The sequence below is a fragment of the Equus quagga genome, chromosome 2, assembly GCF_021613505.1.
Source record: "Equus quagga isolate Etosha38 chromosome 2, UCLA_HA_Equagga_1.0, whole genome shotgun sequence".
NCBI lineage: Eukaryota > Metazoa > Chordata > Mammalia > Perissodactyla > Equidae > Equus > Equus quagga.
The window spans coordinates 157,229,113-157,243,542 of NC_060268.1; the positions used below are offsets into that span (position 1 = coordinate 157,229,113).

Here is a 14,430-nt window from a genome sequence, read left to right on the forward strand (position 1 = left end):
CTTCCTATCCCAAACCTCACCTGACGTTGCCCAGGCACCTGCCTGGGTCCCTCTCCAAGTCTTCCCTGCAGGGTCCTCTTTCCCGCTGACTCTCCCAGGCCTCTTTGCTGGGAGGAAGGGAAAGGGGCACCAGTGGGTCTCAAGAACTCCGGATGCCTCTTGGTCAGAGCAGAACCAAAGCAGGCTAGGGAAAAAGAACAGGGGTGAAGAGCTGGGTGGGAGGGGTTCATGTGCCTCCCCATTAACAGGGACTTAATGCAGGCTGTGCAAGGTGGCATTAATGTGGTGGATTAGCCTTGATTGAGATGTATGTCATTTGGCTGCTCTGAATTTATTAGGAGCCTTTCTCAGGGAGGCGCAGATGGGCAGCGGCCTGTATTTGCACATGGTAATGCCCCCTCAACCAGCTCAGAGGTGACAGCTGCCCTCCGCCCCCTAAGTGAGATTGGGGGTGGGACAGAGGTCAAGGCAGGAGGTTGAGAAACAGTCCCTGTTCTTTCCACAGGCAGAGGGGCCTAGACCTTGGACCTTTTCCTAGGGTTGGAGAGGCAGAGCTGAAGGGAACCCTGGAAGGAAGGAAAGAAGTCAGGCCAGCTGTGGGGGTGCTCAGCTTACCTCCCCTTCCAGGTCTGAGGTCAGGAGCTAGGGGCTTGGGGCTGGCCCAGTGATGCTCTGATAGAAGAGAGGTGCCCTTGGGAGAGACCTGTGGCAGCCTTGACGAATAGCTCTTCCCAAATAGCTGGGCAGACTTAGAACTGACAGCTAGAAAAAGGGGTGCTCTGAAGTCTCCTCTCACTTTATATCCAAGATGCGCTCAAAATGCAAAGAATGCCCCTGAGTTCTCCAGAGGCCACGAGAGCAACACAGAGCAGGGAAAAGAGGGACACTTGGCTTCGCCTGTAGGGAAAGCTAAATCCACCACTGCCATTCATCCTTCCAGTCTGCTTTGACTCTAGACTTCCAATTTTCCAAACTCCCTTTCCCCCAGCATTCCATACCTGTGTGTCCTGGTTTCACCCTTTATTTCAGCAGAGGGAGGCAGGGTGAGGAGAGATAAGGGCCAGAGTAAAAAATGAGGCAGAGAAAGCAGAGTTCAGGCTGTGTGTTCCCAGAGACAGACAGACACACATGGGCCCCCACTCAGACAAAATAAGCACTTGGACTTGGAGTTAGAGGCGTACAAACACACACTCTCCCACACATGCGCTCCCACATTCAGGCAGACAGACATACACCGTCACACAGTCTCCTCTCTCTGTGACAGGGACAGCTGCCTTGGCTGTTTTGGAGCTAGCCACTACCCTTCCCCCTCCCCTTCCTGGCCCCTCTGAACCTCAGCTTTCAGTCCCAGGAACTAAGGACTCTGTTGGGGAGGAGGAGGCCAAGGGGCCAGGGGAGTGGTCTACATTCAGTGGCTGCTGAGGAGAGCCTGTTTGACTGAGTGGGGAGAAGGCATGAGAATGCTGGAGGAAGAGGATGGGGTGGGAGTGGGGCCAGAAACTGCTCAGGCCCCTCTTAGGGAAGTAATCTGGTATAGCCCAAAGAAATTCAGTTTGGAGTTAAAAGATCTGGGTTCATGTCCTGACTCCCCAGCTTACTAGCTGTGCATACTTGGCAAATTACTTTACCTCTCTGGGCATATTTTTTCATCTCTAAAAGGGAGATCATAATCTCTTGCTTAACTACCTTCAGTATTGTTATGAGGTTAAAATAAAACATAACATGTAAAAATGGATAAGGATAAAACTCTATCCAAGTATTTTTTTTTTTCCTCAATCATTGAACAGATGTTTATTTGGCACCTTCTGTGAGCTAGGCATTGAGTAAGGCACGGAGGATAGAGTGGTAAATAAGACCTCATCCTTGTCTCTGCCCTTGCTTAAGTGGCTCACTTCCCTAGACCCTTTATTTCCCAGTGAAGAATTCTCTGGTGAATAAAGATGAGTATGCTGCATTTTAGAGAGGGATGCAATGTGTGTTGTGAGCACTCTGTGCCAAACATAAAGGAAGTCCCAGGCAATAAGGTGAGAGCCAAATGAGCAGAGTGATCCAAGCTGGGAGCCAGTTTGGGGACCAAGGATTGGTAAAGGGAAGAATAAAGTCTTCAGGCTCTTGACCGGGTTAGTAATAGCAGAGAGAGGGGATGAAGCTGAGACCGTGAAACTGAAAAGGCAAGAACACTATAGCCAGGCAGGCAATAGAGATAGAGGGTGGGGGCATAGGCCTCTGGCAGACTCATGTCTGGGTGGGCTGGTCAGGCAGAGGCTGGGGGTGCCAAGCTGTTGTCTGAGCTGGAGACCGGCTGGCTGAAGATTAAGCTCCCCTCAAGTTGCTGGGGGTCAGGAAGCAGGGGAGTTGGGTCTGAGGCCAGGGACTTCGCCTCCCTCAGTGGACAGGTTTGGAAGCAGTAGGTCTGGAAGCCTCAGGTTTGGTGAATGCTGGTAGGAAATACCAGACAGGGCCAAAGAGAATCAAGAGATAACAATAGTGCTGAGTCCAACTCTGGGATGGGCTGTCTGCCCCACTTCTGGCCTTTCTGACACACCCTTAAGGGCCCAGGCACTACTGGTGTGAGGGTGGCAATCCCACCCCTAGGGAGAATACAGGGCCTACAGGCATTCTCTGATTCTGAAGTACAGGCTGGAATTACAGGAAGCTGTCATGGATGGCAGCAAGAACAAAACAACCAAGATACACTAAGGTGGAGAGCAGAGACTGTCACAGGCCAGAGAGGCCATAGTGGGGAGGCCATGGTTTCCAAGGGACAAAAGCTCACGGCAAGAAGGCAGCTGCCTTGTGTCTTGAAGCCAAAGAGTAAACCATGGCCACAGCCAGAGAGCCCCCAAGTAGTTGCAATAATAATGCCCAAGGCAGGAGGCAAACCCTGGAACTGAAATGGGAGAAAATTTTCCCTTGCAGGGACTGAATGAAGAGGAAGATAAGAGGGGATGGAGTTGTGATGCTGTGGCTCAGCTCGGTAAGCAGCAAGTTGGTGAATAGGTATAAACCAGGGCCCTAAACTAGTATGGAACTATCCCATAAACCTGAAACTGAAGTGAGGCCCTTAGGCGCACACAGCATCATGTTCATTAGGGATGCTGAGCACCCAAACTGTCTGGTCTCCTTAACTGCAGTGAGCAAATGGGAGCAAATGAAGACAGCTATAGACAAGGTTCACAGTCCCAAGAGGAAACCCTAAGACTCAGATGGAGGCAGCAATGATTCCATGCACTGAATTTATCAAGGGGTAAATCAGGGATCAGAGAAGTCGGCCCCCACACCCTTCCCTCCCTTCCTTCCTACTTTCCTTCAGCAAGTGTTAGGTGCTTAAACAGATCCCCAAGAATGGTAAGACACAGACCCTAACTTCTAGGAGCCTACAGTCTGGGAAGGCAAACAGAGCACAGGATGGAACGAACGCTGGGCTGCATGGGCCTGATTCTCAGATTGGGGAGATCAGAGAAATGGAAGCCCATGTAAGATGGTATCAAGTTTGGGGGCTGGGAGAATGTAGCACATGGCTGAGCTGGGGACTGGGAAGGCAGAGAAGGGGCAGAGGCTTCTAAGTAATAGAGCAGTATTGGGAATGAGCTGGCAGTTTCAGAGGGCAACAGGGAGCCTAGCTTGTCCGGAGTCCCAGTGTAGGCAATGGGAAATCATCAGAGAAAAATGCATCAGGCTGAGGGGGCCTCCAATGAGGGGCAAGGGTGGTATTTCAGGTTTGATACAGCCTAGGCTACAGCATCTCCAGCTTTTCCATCAAAACACCCCTAAGCCTAGTAAGAGAATATCACCCTGGGAAACTAGGCACACAACCTGAAACAGCTGCTACCAGTATGAAATTTCTTTGTGATCTCCAGCCTTCTGCTAAAAATTGAAGCTAATTTTGCATTCTACTCTATACTTAAATTGTGTCTGTTTTAATATAAAAATAAAGTTTTCTCTCCAAATCTCCAAGTGACATCTTCAAGTGACATCGCCACGCCAGGAAGATAGGCCATGTTTAGCATCATGGGAGCCTCTCCCACTCCTATAACTCCCTCTCCCCCCCCACCTCCCCACTGAGGGACATTGCTCCAAGCAGTGGGAGTCACTGGAGTCTTGTAAGCAGGGGAGTGACATAAAAGCAGCATCTTTGGGAACTTTTTTTGGCAATGGTGAGCAGAATGCATTGGGCAGGGGAGAGATAGGAAAGGGAAAATAATACTGAGAGGTGTAAAGTAAAGAAGGGCCCAGGGGGAGGCAATGGAAAAGGAGTGCAGAGAGTTTTGAAAGCAGCTCTTTTTCACTCCACAGCCTATCTTCTTTTCCTTTCTCTCCCCATCACTGTTAGCATGGATCCCTGTTGATGACCATGGGCTAGACACTTTAGATAATCCCAAAGCTCAGGACCTAATGGACCCTTCAGGTTAGCTGTCATCTCCCTCCCTCACACTCTAGGAAACATCATTTAGAGTAAATGGAGAAGAAAAGATTTGTGTGGCTCCATCCTTCTTTCATGCCCACCCCCAACTCAACTCCAGCCTGTCTCCCCTGCCCTCCCTTCTTGGACCTGGGTTCTGGGCTCATATTCACATCCTTGAGCAGAAGACTGGCAGGGATCAGATCAGGATATCTGGCCTGGTAGAGAAGCTAAGCATTTTGGGAGCTCCCTGGAACTCTTAGAGAGAGGCTTGGGTAGTAGCTGGCTTCTGAAGCCTGGGATAGGGTGTTCCATCTGTCCTTGAGAATCTCCCTGTGTCTGGATCAGGGATGCTCTTAGGCTGATCTAAGACTTGAGACTCCACCTTTCCAAACAAAGATTCTGTGGTTACAAGGAACTTAAGTTTGGGCATAATAATAGCGATAATGCTTCTTATTTCTGTAGTAATTCTCCATTTATGAAGGGCTTTCATATACATGATTTCATTTAACTCTTACAACCATCTTGAGTGGCAGGAATGACCATCCCTATTTCACCTCTAATAAGACAAATTTGTCCAAGGTTACACAGATTGAAGAGATTCGAATCCGGTTCTCCTAAGACCAGGGACTGAGCTCTTCCATTCCTCGCCCCCTCCACCCCAGCAGCCATTTGTGGCTCTGACATGCACTGATCCTCCCAAGCCCTGAAGGATTCCATTTCTATTTCCTGCCTCTACCACTCTCTGGAAATGAGCTCTGGAAGTTTGCTGCCCACTGTGTGCCAAGGAACATTTTCCTATTCATCCTGAGCTTGCATCACTCCAGTTCTAAGAGGTCCCCTCATCTCTGGTTTCAGGATTTGGGGAGCAAACGTCTTCTGCTTATCTAGACCTTTAATTATTTTGTGGCTTTCCATCCTATCTCACCGTCCAGGGGCCTAAACTTTGAAGTCTGCGATCTCCAGCAGACCCTGGCACCCTGTTATGCCGACCAGTCTCTGACCCTTTCTAGGCCCACGACATTCTCCCTAAAAGCCAGTAACTAGACAAGCACTCAGCTAGGTGGTTTTATGCAAGGATGGGAGAAGGTTCTGTCTTTTGTTTCCAGTCTTCTTCATTATAATGCTATTCTCTTTGGCCTTTTTGGCAAAAGCAGATCTTGGGTTAAAGTCTCCAGGGAACCATCTGTAATGCCTTCCCTGTTCCTTTCCTGGCTCAGAGCCTTTCATTTCACCCATAAATTCAGTGATTTTCAAAGGTGATGGCAGCACAAGCCCCTGAAAAGGGTATCAGAATGTAGTGGGAGTATTGGGGTGTGACTCTCTATTTATCAAAAGGGGGCAAGGGACAAAAACGGTTGAGAAACAATGTCCTAGCCAGGGATAAGCAAACTTTAAAATTGTGGAATGGAGGTGGGAGTGTGGGGATTGTATTGTATGCCACTCATGGGTGGGAAGTGAGAAAGGGTGAGCCCCATTTGTTTAGATTACTCATCGTTAAACACATCACCTTGCACTTGTCTCCACGAAAACTCAGCCCCCAGCTGGGTTGTTTTGCTCACTTACATAGACTGGGAAAGTTCTCTCCACTCTGTTCCCTTCAGCTTAACAGGGCTCTGGTTAAAGAGCTGGGGTCAGGCTGGGTAGTCACTGTATGGGTCCAAAAGAATCAGGGCCCTTCCCCAGCTACAGGGAAAGCAAACGGGGCAGTTGATAGGGCTGAGACATCCTTCCCAACCAGACTTGGAGGGCCATATAGGCCCCATGTTGACCTCAGAGTTTGGATTCCATGTGTCTCCTTCCTAACTCTTCTCAGCCACCAAGCTGGTGTTGGGATTGGTGGAGCTGAGGAAGCAAAAAGGGAAACAAGACCACAGGGTTTGCTTTCCTAAACGGCTGCAATTTTCTCTTCCAGCCTGGGCTCTTGCTCCTGCCCCTGCAGGGAAGGATTCTCTAGTCTGCTGATACTCAGGCAATGAGTCTGGGGGTGTCTGGTCAGCTGTAACGGTATTAGGGGCTGACTCCGAGTTTGTGAAGGAACTGAGGCTGTCAGGGGTTTGTGCTGGGCTCCTCCTTCCCCTCCCATAGCCCTTTGTGGTTCATTCCTTCCTTCCCTGGTCTTGATTCCCACTGGCATTCCCACCACTGGCTTTCTCTCTTCAAATTTGGGTTCTGGAAGTCTAGGGGTGATGCTTGGATCTAGTCTGGGTTGGAGAGGGCATGTCTCCCAGCGTCACTCCACCCTAAGGCCAGGCTGCAGCCTTTACTCTCACTCCCTGCTCCCGGCCGCAGTCCCTAGGAACAGAAACAAGTTTGCAAAGTGTGAGCTGGGATTCTAAGCAAACCACCACAGAAACCCCACTGCATATGCAGCAGCTGGGCAGGCGCTGCCCGGTAGATGAATACGCCACTCGGCCAGGGACATTCTGTCCGCCGCTGCCGGACACACGCAGCGCCTGCTCCGAAGAGACCCACCTCGCCGCCCCGGACATTCTGTCCGCTCCGAGCCCCGCGCTCTGCCGACATTCCGTCCGATTCGGTGGCGGCCCCAGGCCGGGACCCATCTGGGCCCTGACATTCCAAGCTGGACACGGCAGACTCGTCGCCTGGTCATTCGGGCTGTCCAGCCTCGGCCCTGCCAACCGCACAGCGGCCATCCGACTCGGTTGCGGCTGGGCTCTCACAACACAGCTCCCATCCCAACTGCGAAGCAGCTGGGAAGAGAAGCGTGTGCCACCAGACGCACCCCTGCTCCCAGCCCCTGGAGTCTGAGCCCCTGCCGAGGGGCGTCGGGTGCTGCCAACTGTCCCTATGCTGGGCAGCCGCCACCAGCTCCCCCAGCTGGCCAGGGCCTCAGCAACCTCTTTCACTCCCTGGCTGCCTGCCTCGCGCCCTCGGGTTCCAGGGCGCTTTCTGGTAATGGTTTCCCGACTCTCTACTCCCTGCTTCGCGGAGCTCCTATCCTGGCTTCATGTCTTCGGCTTCCCTCCGGATCCCCTGAGTCTCCTGTCCCCGAGTCCTGACGCTCAGTTTCCGTTTTCCAAAGTCCTGGCCCCGGGTCTGCAGTCCACCCTCCTAGTCTCGACCCGTTCCCCAGGCACCGTTCCCCGGTTCAGGCGACCCACGTCCTGTTTTAGGGATCCCGAAGTCCAGCCATGGCCCTTCGGCCCTGTGAGCCCCTGTCCCCCGCGTGGTCAAGCACTCACAGTGAGTCCCGCAGCAGGCAGGCTCCCGGCAGCGGCGGCGGCGGCCGCAGTCTGGAGGGCAGGCAGGGGCCAGGGGCCGGGCACCCGGCCGGGGTGGGGGCCGCCCCCCTGTGCCCGGGCCGCCGCTCCGCTCCGACGCTCCTAGACACGCTGAGGGAGGGAGTGAGCCTCGCCGTGGACTGCCACCCAACTCCAGAGCCCATTCACTTTATGGCAACCCAGGGCGCCCCCAACCCGCAGCGGCGAGCCTCTCGCGTCGAGCCCCGCCCCCTTCCAGCTGCGGAGCCCGTGCTCCACCCTTTCCAGCTGTGAATCTTTAGGCCCCGCCTTCGGGGGAGGGGTCCAGCCGGCGCACTGCCTAGAACCCCGCCCCCTGGCCAATCGGAGGCACTCCTCGTCAACTGGGCCACGCCCATCCCCACGTGGCTGAAACTGCGCTCGAGCAGGAAAGCTTTGGCAGAGCGAACCGGGCGAGCGTGGAGTGCGCCGGGTAGCCCCACGGAGCCGGGGCCCGCCGGCGGCAAGGTGGGGCCGGGCTGCCACCCCGAACGAAGTGGAGCGGTGCCGTGGATAGGGCTGCCGGGGTGCCAGGTGGGAAGGCGCATGGGCCAGGAGAGGCCGCCGAGTTTCAGCTCTCAGACTCGGTCGCTGCTCAAGTTTCGGCGATTTTCTCCATTTGTCGCTGTCTGTCTCCGCCCTTTTGTCTCTGCTCCAATCCTCCCACGTCTCGCCTTTCTTTCCTCTTTTTTCTCCTCCACTGCTTTGCTCCTGCTGTTTGTCCCTCTCCTCCCTCCTCTGCCTCTTTGAAAGACTAAATTTTCTTTCTCTCTCCTCCTTTTTCCTCACATCTTTCTCTCTTCCTCTTCTCAGCTATCTCCAGCCTCCTCCCTCCTTTTTTCCTCTCCTCCAAGAAAGGTGGCTTCGTGGAGAGAGCAGAGTTTGTAATGAGACAAACCAAAGCAGCATTCTAATCCTGCCACCAACCGCACCATCACTGAGTGACCTTGGACAAGTAACTATCATTCCCCTACCTCCGCCTACCCCCAAAATTAAAGGAGACTCTTGCTAGATCTCAGGGCTTAGGCTGGGCGCTCCTCAGAGGCCTGGGCAGTTCGCCTGTCAGTCTGCACTCTTGGCTTGCCCAGGCTGTACTCTCCCAGTCTTAACAGGGCTAGCTTCTCTTTGGTGACACCAGGTTCAGTTCTGTGGGCAAGGTGTGGCCTTGGTGCTTGCTAGTTAGGAAGTTGCAAGGGATAGGACAGACATCCCCCAGGGACATATGGACTTGGGCTGGGTTGCTTGGTGCCCCTGAGGACCCTAAGCCCTATCACACGATATGTTCCTAAGGTAAATCTGACCAGTCATGTCTCTGCTTAAAACCCTTCAATGACTCCTGATTGCCTTCAGGATAAAAGCCAAGCACCCTTGCCTGGCATACAAGACTTCCAGGACCTGACCCTGTCTTAATCTCCAATTTCCTAGTGGTTTCCTGCACACCTCTGGCCTTTCTTCTGACAGTAATATATTTCCAATCAGTCTTCATCTTGCCAATTCCTACTCACCCTTCTAAGCTCCTCTCAGGCCTCATTTTCTCTGGAAAGCCTTTCCTGAACTCCCAGGTTAGCCAGATATCTAGCCTCTTGCTCCTAAAACTCTTCTGTGCGTATCCTCTATTACCCACCCACCATACTGAAGAGATCAGCTTACGTGTTGTCCTCTAGGATGGTAAGATTTAGGAGGGCAAGGACTATGTCTTCCTCATCTTTCTATTCCTAGGCATAATGTAGAAACTCAATACTGAAATCTAAAAGGGAGATATTCTGCCTGGTAAGACGGTGGAGATTAGGAGAGGTTAGAGCATTGTCATCTCTCTCCTCCTCATCTCTAACACACAATTCCATTCATGCTTTTAGGTTGATTAATTTCTGGAGGTATGTGGGAGTGGAGATGGGGGAATAGGGAGTTTGGGCCCACTTAGTGGATTTTGCAACTGGCTATCCAGGACCTCAGACAGGTCCAGGAAACCAAGTCTGTTTTCAAATAAAGGTGGACAATGGCTCAGAGGTAGTGTGGAAGGAGGTGCTGTAGTGGTTGTAGCCTCTTCCCCTGACTCTCTTTGGGTGAAAGAAGCAAGATCTTCACCCTGACCCAGAGACCAGGAGCCCAATGTGCATGTGCAGGGAGCTGTTGAGGAGTTCTTCAGGTCTGAGGTCAGGTCTGATGGGTTCTTCAAACTAGAGGATCCAGGTACACGGATAGTCTTTAGATGTCTGGTTTTGAGACCACATTCCTATGGGGTTAGGTGTGGAGCTTCCCTGGACTTGGTTCATCCATAAATGGGAGGAAATGGGGAGAGAGTTTGTATCTTTTTTCACTGCCTCCCAGCAGTCTCTCCAGGTATGTAGAGAAACCTGGGCTCTATTCCAGCATGCAGGTTGGGAATTCCACCATCCAATCTGCAAGGAGAAAAGCCATCCTCCTGTCTTCTTCCTACTTACTCTCACTTCCAGGTAATTCTAAATATCCTAGCCTCTATCATCTCTTGCAAGGGGAGAGGCAGCTGGGGGCGGGAGAGTGAAGACTGGGGTGGGCATCTAGCCCTCAGGCCTCTTAGCATTTCTAAGGCAAACAGGAAAGGCTCCAGTTTCCTGTCACTGGTGATGTGGACTAACTTAGGTGATTATCTTTTTTCCAGGTAGGTAAAGAGTATTCAAGGCTTAGTATGAGGGCCAGAGCTAGGAGTCGCAGCCTGATAGACTAAAGCATAAGTATCAAGGAGCAGTGAAAAACAGAGCTGGACTGGGGCTGAGGATACCTGGGTTTGTCTCTGCTCTGCCATTAAGTAGCTATGCGAACGTGGGGGCCATCTTTCCACTTTGGGACTCAGTTTCCTCCTCCGTAAAATGAGGAGACCTGAATTAGATATCCAAGGTTTCTGCCACCTCTCATTTTCTCTATCTCTGGATCTTGGAATGGGGCACAAGACACAGAAACAAAGTTGGAATGGGACAGACACATCCACGAGAAGACAAAGAGGGCAGACAGACAGGCGGGGGCGGGGGGGAGGGAAGCGGGAACTGGGAGGGAGGTTGGAAAAGATTGCGGGACTGGTCCTAGGATGGAGGGAACCCAGAGCTACCTCGAAAGGAAGTGATCCTTCAAGGAGCATGGTATTGGCCCACCTGACTTTCACAGGGAGTGACGACGGGATTAGGGGGTCGCCCGCTCAGGCTCTCAAAACGGACCCCGCCCCCTTTCCTGCAAATCGTAGCTTTCCTCCCCATAATGCACAGCAGCCACTGCCCACCCGCGCACTGCAACCGAACTCTACCTAACTCCACCTCTCCAACCGCCCAGCACGATTTCTCATTTTTTACTGGCTTTCATAACTGTCACTCAGAGAGTTCTCGCATCTGTTGGTTGTTCCCTATCTACCCTTTGCTTTCCCTTGCAATCTCGCCTCTTCAGGCACTACCTGCCTCCCGAAGCCAACTTCCTGTCTTCGATTGGATAGCTGGAATGCCACTTTTCACGATGCAAAGCTATGATTGGCTCTGCGTGCAGGGCTCGCGCAGTTACCAGGCAGCGGGCTAGACTGAGGCTAGTTACCACGTCAGTGAGCTGACAGGGAAAGTAGCCGGCTCCACCGCCCGTTCCGGCCGACTCCTCTCGGCCGACTGTGTCGTCCTTGACTTCGGCCTCAACTTCCAGGAAACAAGCTCCTTCCCTTCTCCCATCTGCCACCAGAGCCGGGAGAGCCTCTCGGAGACGCCTTCGGGGCCCCGGCCGGACATGAGCAGCGGCTGCCGGTCCTGGGACTAGGCCCCGCCATTTTGGATCCGCTGACAGGTCAGCCAAGTCTCTTAGAGTTCCAGTGTCGTGAGGCCGCCCTGACATCGCAATGGGGAATAAGGGGAGGAGGGCCCTTAAGTTGGACGAGCCGGGATGGGTTAAGCACGCAGGGGCACGAATAAGACGGGGGAGAGATTGTTGTGGGAGGAAACTGGGAGGCGTGCACGGGGCAAAGGTCAGGCCCCTACCGCAGGAGGGGGACGACTTCACCTCTGACTTCTGATTCCTTGCGGGTGCCCGAATCCTTCTACCTGACTTCCCAGGCTTATTCTAGCCTGCAGCTCCTCTGTTCCGGAGCTTTCTGCATCCTAAAGAGCCCAGTCCTCAAAATCTGAAAGCAAATCTAAAGACTGTTCAGGGTTGATTTTTAGACCTTAGATGTGAGACTCTCTCCAGATTCCGTACAGCATCCACTTCCGTGTGATTGCCTCATTAATGCAACTGAACTGCTTCGTTAATACTGGATGATGAATTAGTGCAACCTAGACTCAGGCAGTGAGAAGAGGTGTGGGGACCTGGGCTCTGAGAAGGCTGTCCTCTTACAGGGCAGTTCAACTGCCAGTCTGGGTCTGTATGTCAACGCTGGATTTATCTTTTGAGCCTGAGAAGATATTCTCTTCCGGTGTATGTTCTCGTTGACATCTTTCCCCCAGGTCTTCACTTGGCCTAAGAAGCTGAGGTTCAGTCACAAGGAAGCCACTTTATTAATGACATATTTGGCTGACAGCAGAGAGGGATTTGAATACTGGTGAAGTTTGGTACTGTTGCCTTATTATTTTGAGTGGATAAAAAGAGTCATGAGAGATGTTCAGCCAATTTAAAAGTGATAGAGTTAGGGCAGCAGAGTGAATGATGGAACGTAACTCCAAAGAGTGTAGTTTATGGCACTGCAATGACGTTTGATAAACTGTATAGCTGTATTGTAAAGCTATAAAAGTCCCCCAAGGGTAAAGAGTGCCTTTAGAAATGAAGAATAGTATAGTGTTTTTAAATGCACAACTTAGAAATTTATATTCCTTTAATTCAGGTACACAAGGCACTGCTCTGGGCCCTGAGGAGGATACAAAAGGAAAGGTCTGTTTTAAGATTGCTCAGTTTATGTACTTCTTAAAAGCATAGCCTGTATGTACAGTGGCGTAGTTAGAGCATGTAGTAGGGATAAAGCAGTATCAACTTAATGCCTTTCAGCATGTAGTGGACACTCAGTCAATGTTATCTATACCTAGGATTAGCCTTAGTATGTGATCCTGACTTGCAGCCTGGTTCTGGCCCTGGCAGTCAGGACTTTTGCATGGTGAGGTAGTAATGAGGGGGATCAAAACCTCATTGTGTTAGAAGGGAAAACTATCTAGAATCTAGAGTGACTAAACTCACTTTCATCCTATCTAATGCCCTCCGTCCTCCTGAAATTGTGTGTTTGTGTGCATTGGTGGGAATAGTATTTATTGTTTGTATTTATTGATTTAAAATAAGTGGGATGGAAATGGTACAGGAAATGATTTGCATTTTGATTTGCTGATCTAAGTTGCAGAATTTCCCAAAAAGTAGTTGAAAGTGGCTAATGAAATGATATAGTCAGCCCAGGAAGTACCCAGGTTGGGCTTGCCTTACTCATCCGGATTGATATGCCCTGTTGAGTTGATATGCTTTGCATAATAGGCAATCTAGTCTTTGGGTAGAGAGTGTAACCAATCCAGCATCTTTTCAGTTGGACCTAGAGGTGACAGGCATCAAAGATTTTCCCTTTTTTTTTCTGCTTTTTCTCCCCAAGTCCCTCCAGTACATAGTTGTATATTTTAGTTGTGGGTCCTTCTAGTTGTGGCATGTGGGATGCCGCCTCAGCATGGCCTGACCAGCGGTGCCATGTCCATGCCCAGGATCCGAACCGGCGAAACCATGGGCCGCCGAGGGGGAGTGCGCAAACTTAACCACTTGGCCATGGGCCGGCCCTGATTTTCCCTTTCTTTACTTAAAAAGTCATTTTCTAGATAGGAATAGTTCTTCACCCCCAGCCCCAGCCCAAATCAGAAAATTTGTTCTTCCTTCAAGACTTGTATTTGAGGGGCCGGCCGCGTGGCCGAGTGGTTAAGTGTGCGCACTCTGCTTCCGGGGCCCAGGGTTTTGCCGGTTCAGATCCTGGGCGTGGACCTGGCACCGCTGGTCAAGCCATGCTGGGGCGGCATCCCACATGCCACAACTAGAAGGACCCACAACTAAAAATACACAACTATGTACCGGGGGGCTTTTGGAGAAAAAAGAAAAATAAAATCTTAAAAAAAAAGACTTCTATTTGAGCTTCTTTTAAAGGTGCCTATAGAGAGATAGTACATTCCAGTCTCGACAGTGATGTTCATTGCCACAGTGAGAACTCAGGTTGTAGACACATCTCCTCATGAGTAGCTGGGCACCAATCCCAGTTGAACTCCCAGTTCTCAGAGTTCCACTATTATTTCACTTCCCTGTCTTTCAGAAGGCAGGATGATTGCCACTTTTAGATAATAACTTCATTGATAGGGTACTTAGACTGGCTAGTGAGGGCAGCTGGAGAGGAAGAAGACACAGCTCCTGCTTTTGAGGAGACCCACTGTATTTATACAGTACTCACTGGAAGGATCATCCTAGCCTTTGTATGCCACTTCTGTTGATTGATCACAGTCTGTCCCTGTGGTTTAGTGTGACTAATTAGAATGATTCTGCTATTGGGGTAATGGTGGAATTGAGTAGAAGAGAGGAGAAGTTTATTTTACCCTCATTTACCATCAGGCTGGACGAGTTGTGTAAATGTAATTAGTAGCTATTTAGCTTTTATATATTTCAGGATGTTCAACAGCAGTTGTTTAATTAAATGAAAATATAATAGAGCATTGTGGTGATTTGGGACCCCAACTGTAGTGGAAGTGATCATGAAAGTAGTGCTTTGGTGCCGTCATGTAAACCAGGGATTACAAGCTGAAATGCCTGAGTATCATG

The 14,430-nt window shown here is 51.1% G+C and overlaps 1 protein-coding gene across 4 annotated transcripts in view; it reads left to right on the forward strand.

The window, feature by feature from the left end:
• The first annotated feature begins 11,203 nt into the window (after nt 1–11,203).
• The window catches only part of GBF1 (golgi brefeldin A resistant guanine nucleotide exchange factor 1), a 112,862-nt gene continuing 109,635 nt past the window's right edge, over nt 11,204–14,430 (forward strand). Inside the window, exons 1-2 of one of the 4 annotated variants that reach the window (XM_046652996.1) lie at nt 11,204–11,457; nt 12,488–12,534. The gene's annotated coding sequence lies outside the window, so the exon portion shown is untranslated. The remainder of the gene's footprint in view (nt 11,458–12,487; nt 12,535–14,430) is intronic. The other 3 variants (XM_046652999.1, XM_046652994.1, XM_046652998.1) reach the window with 3 other exon arrangements.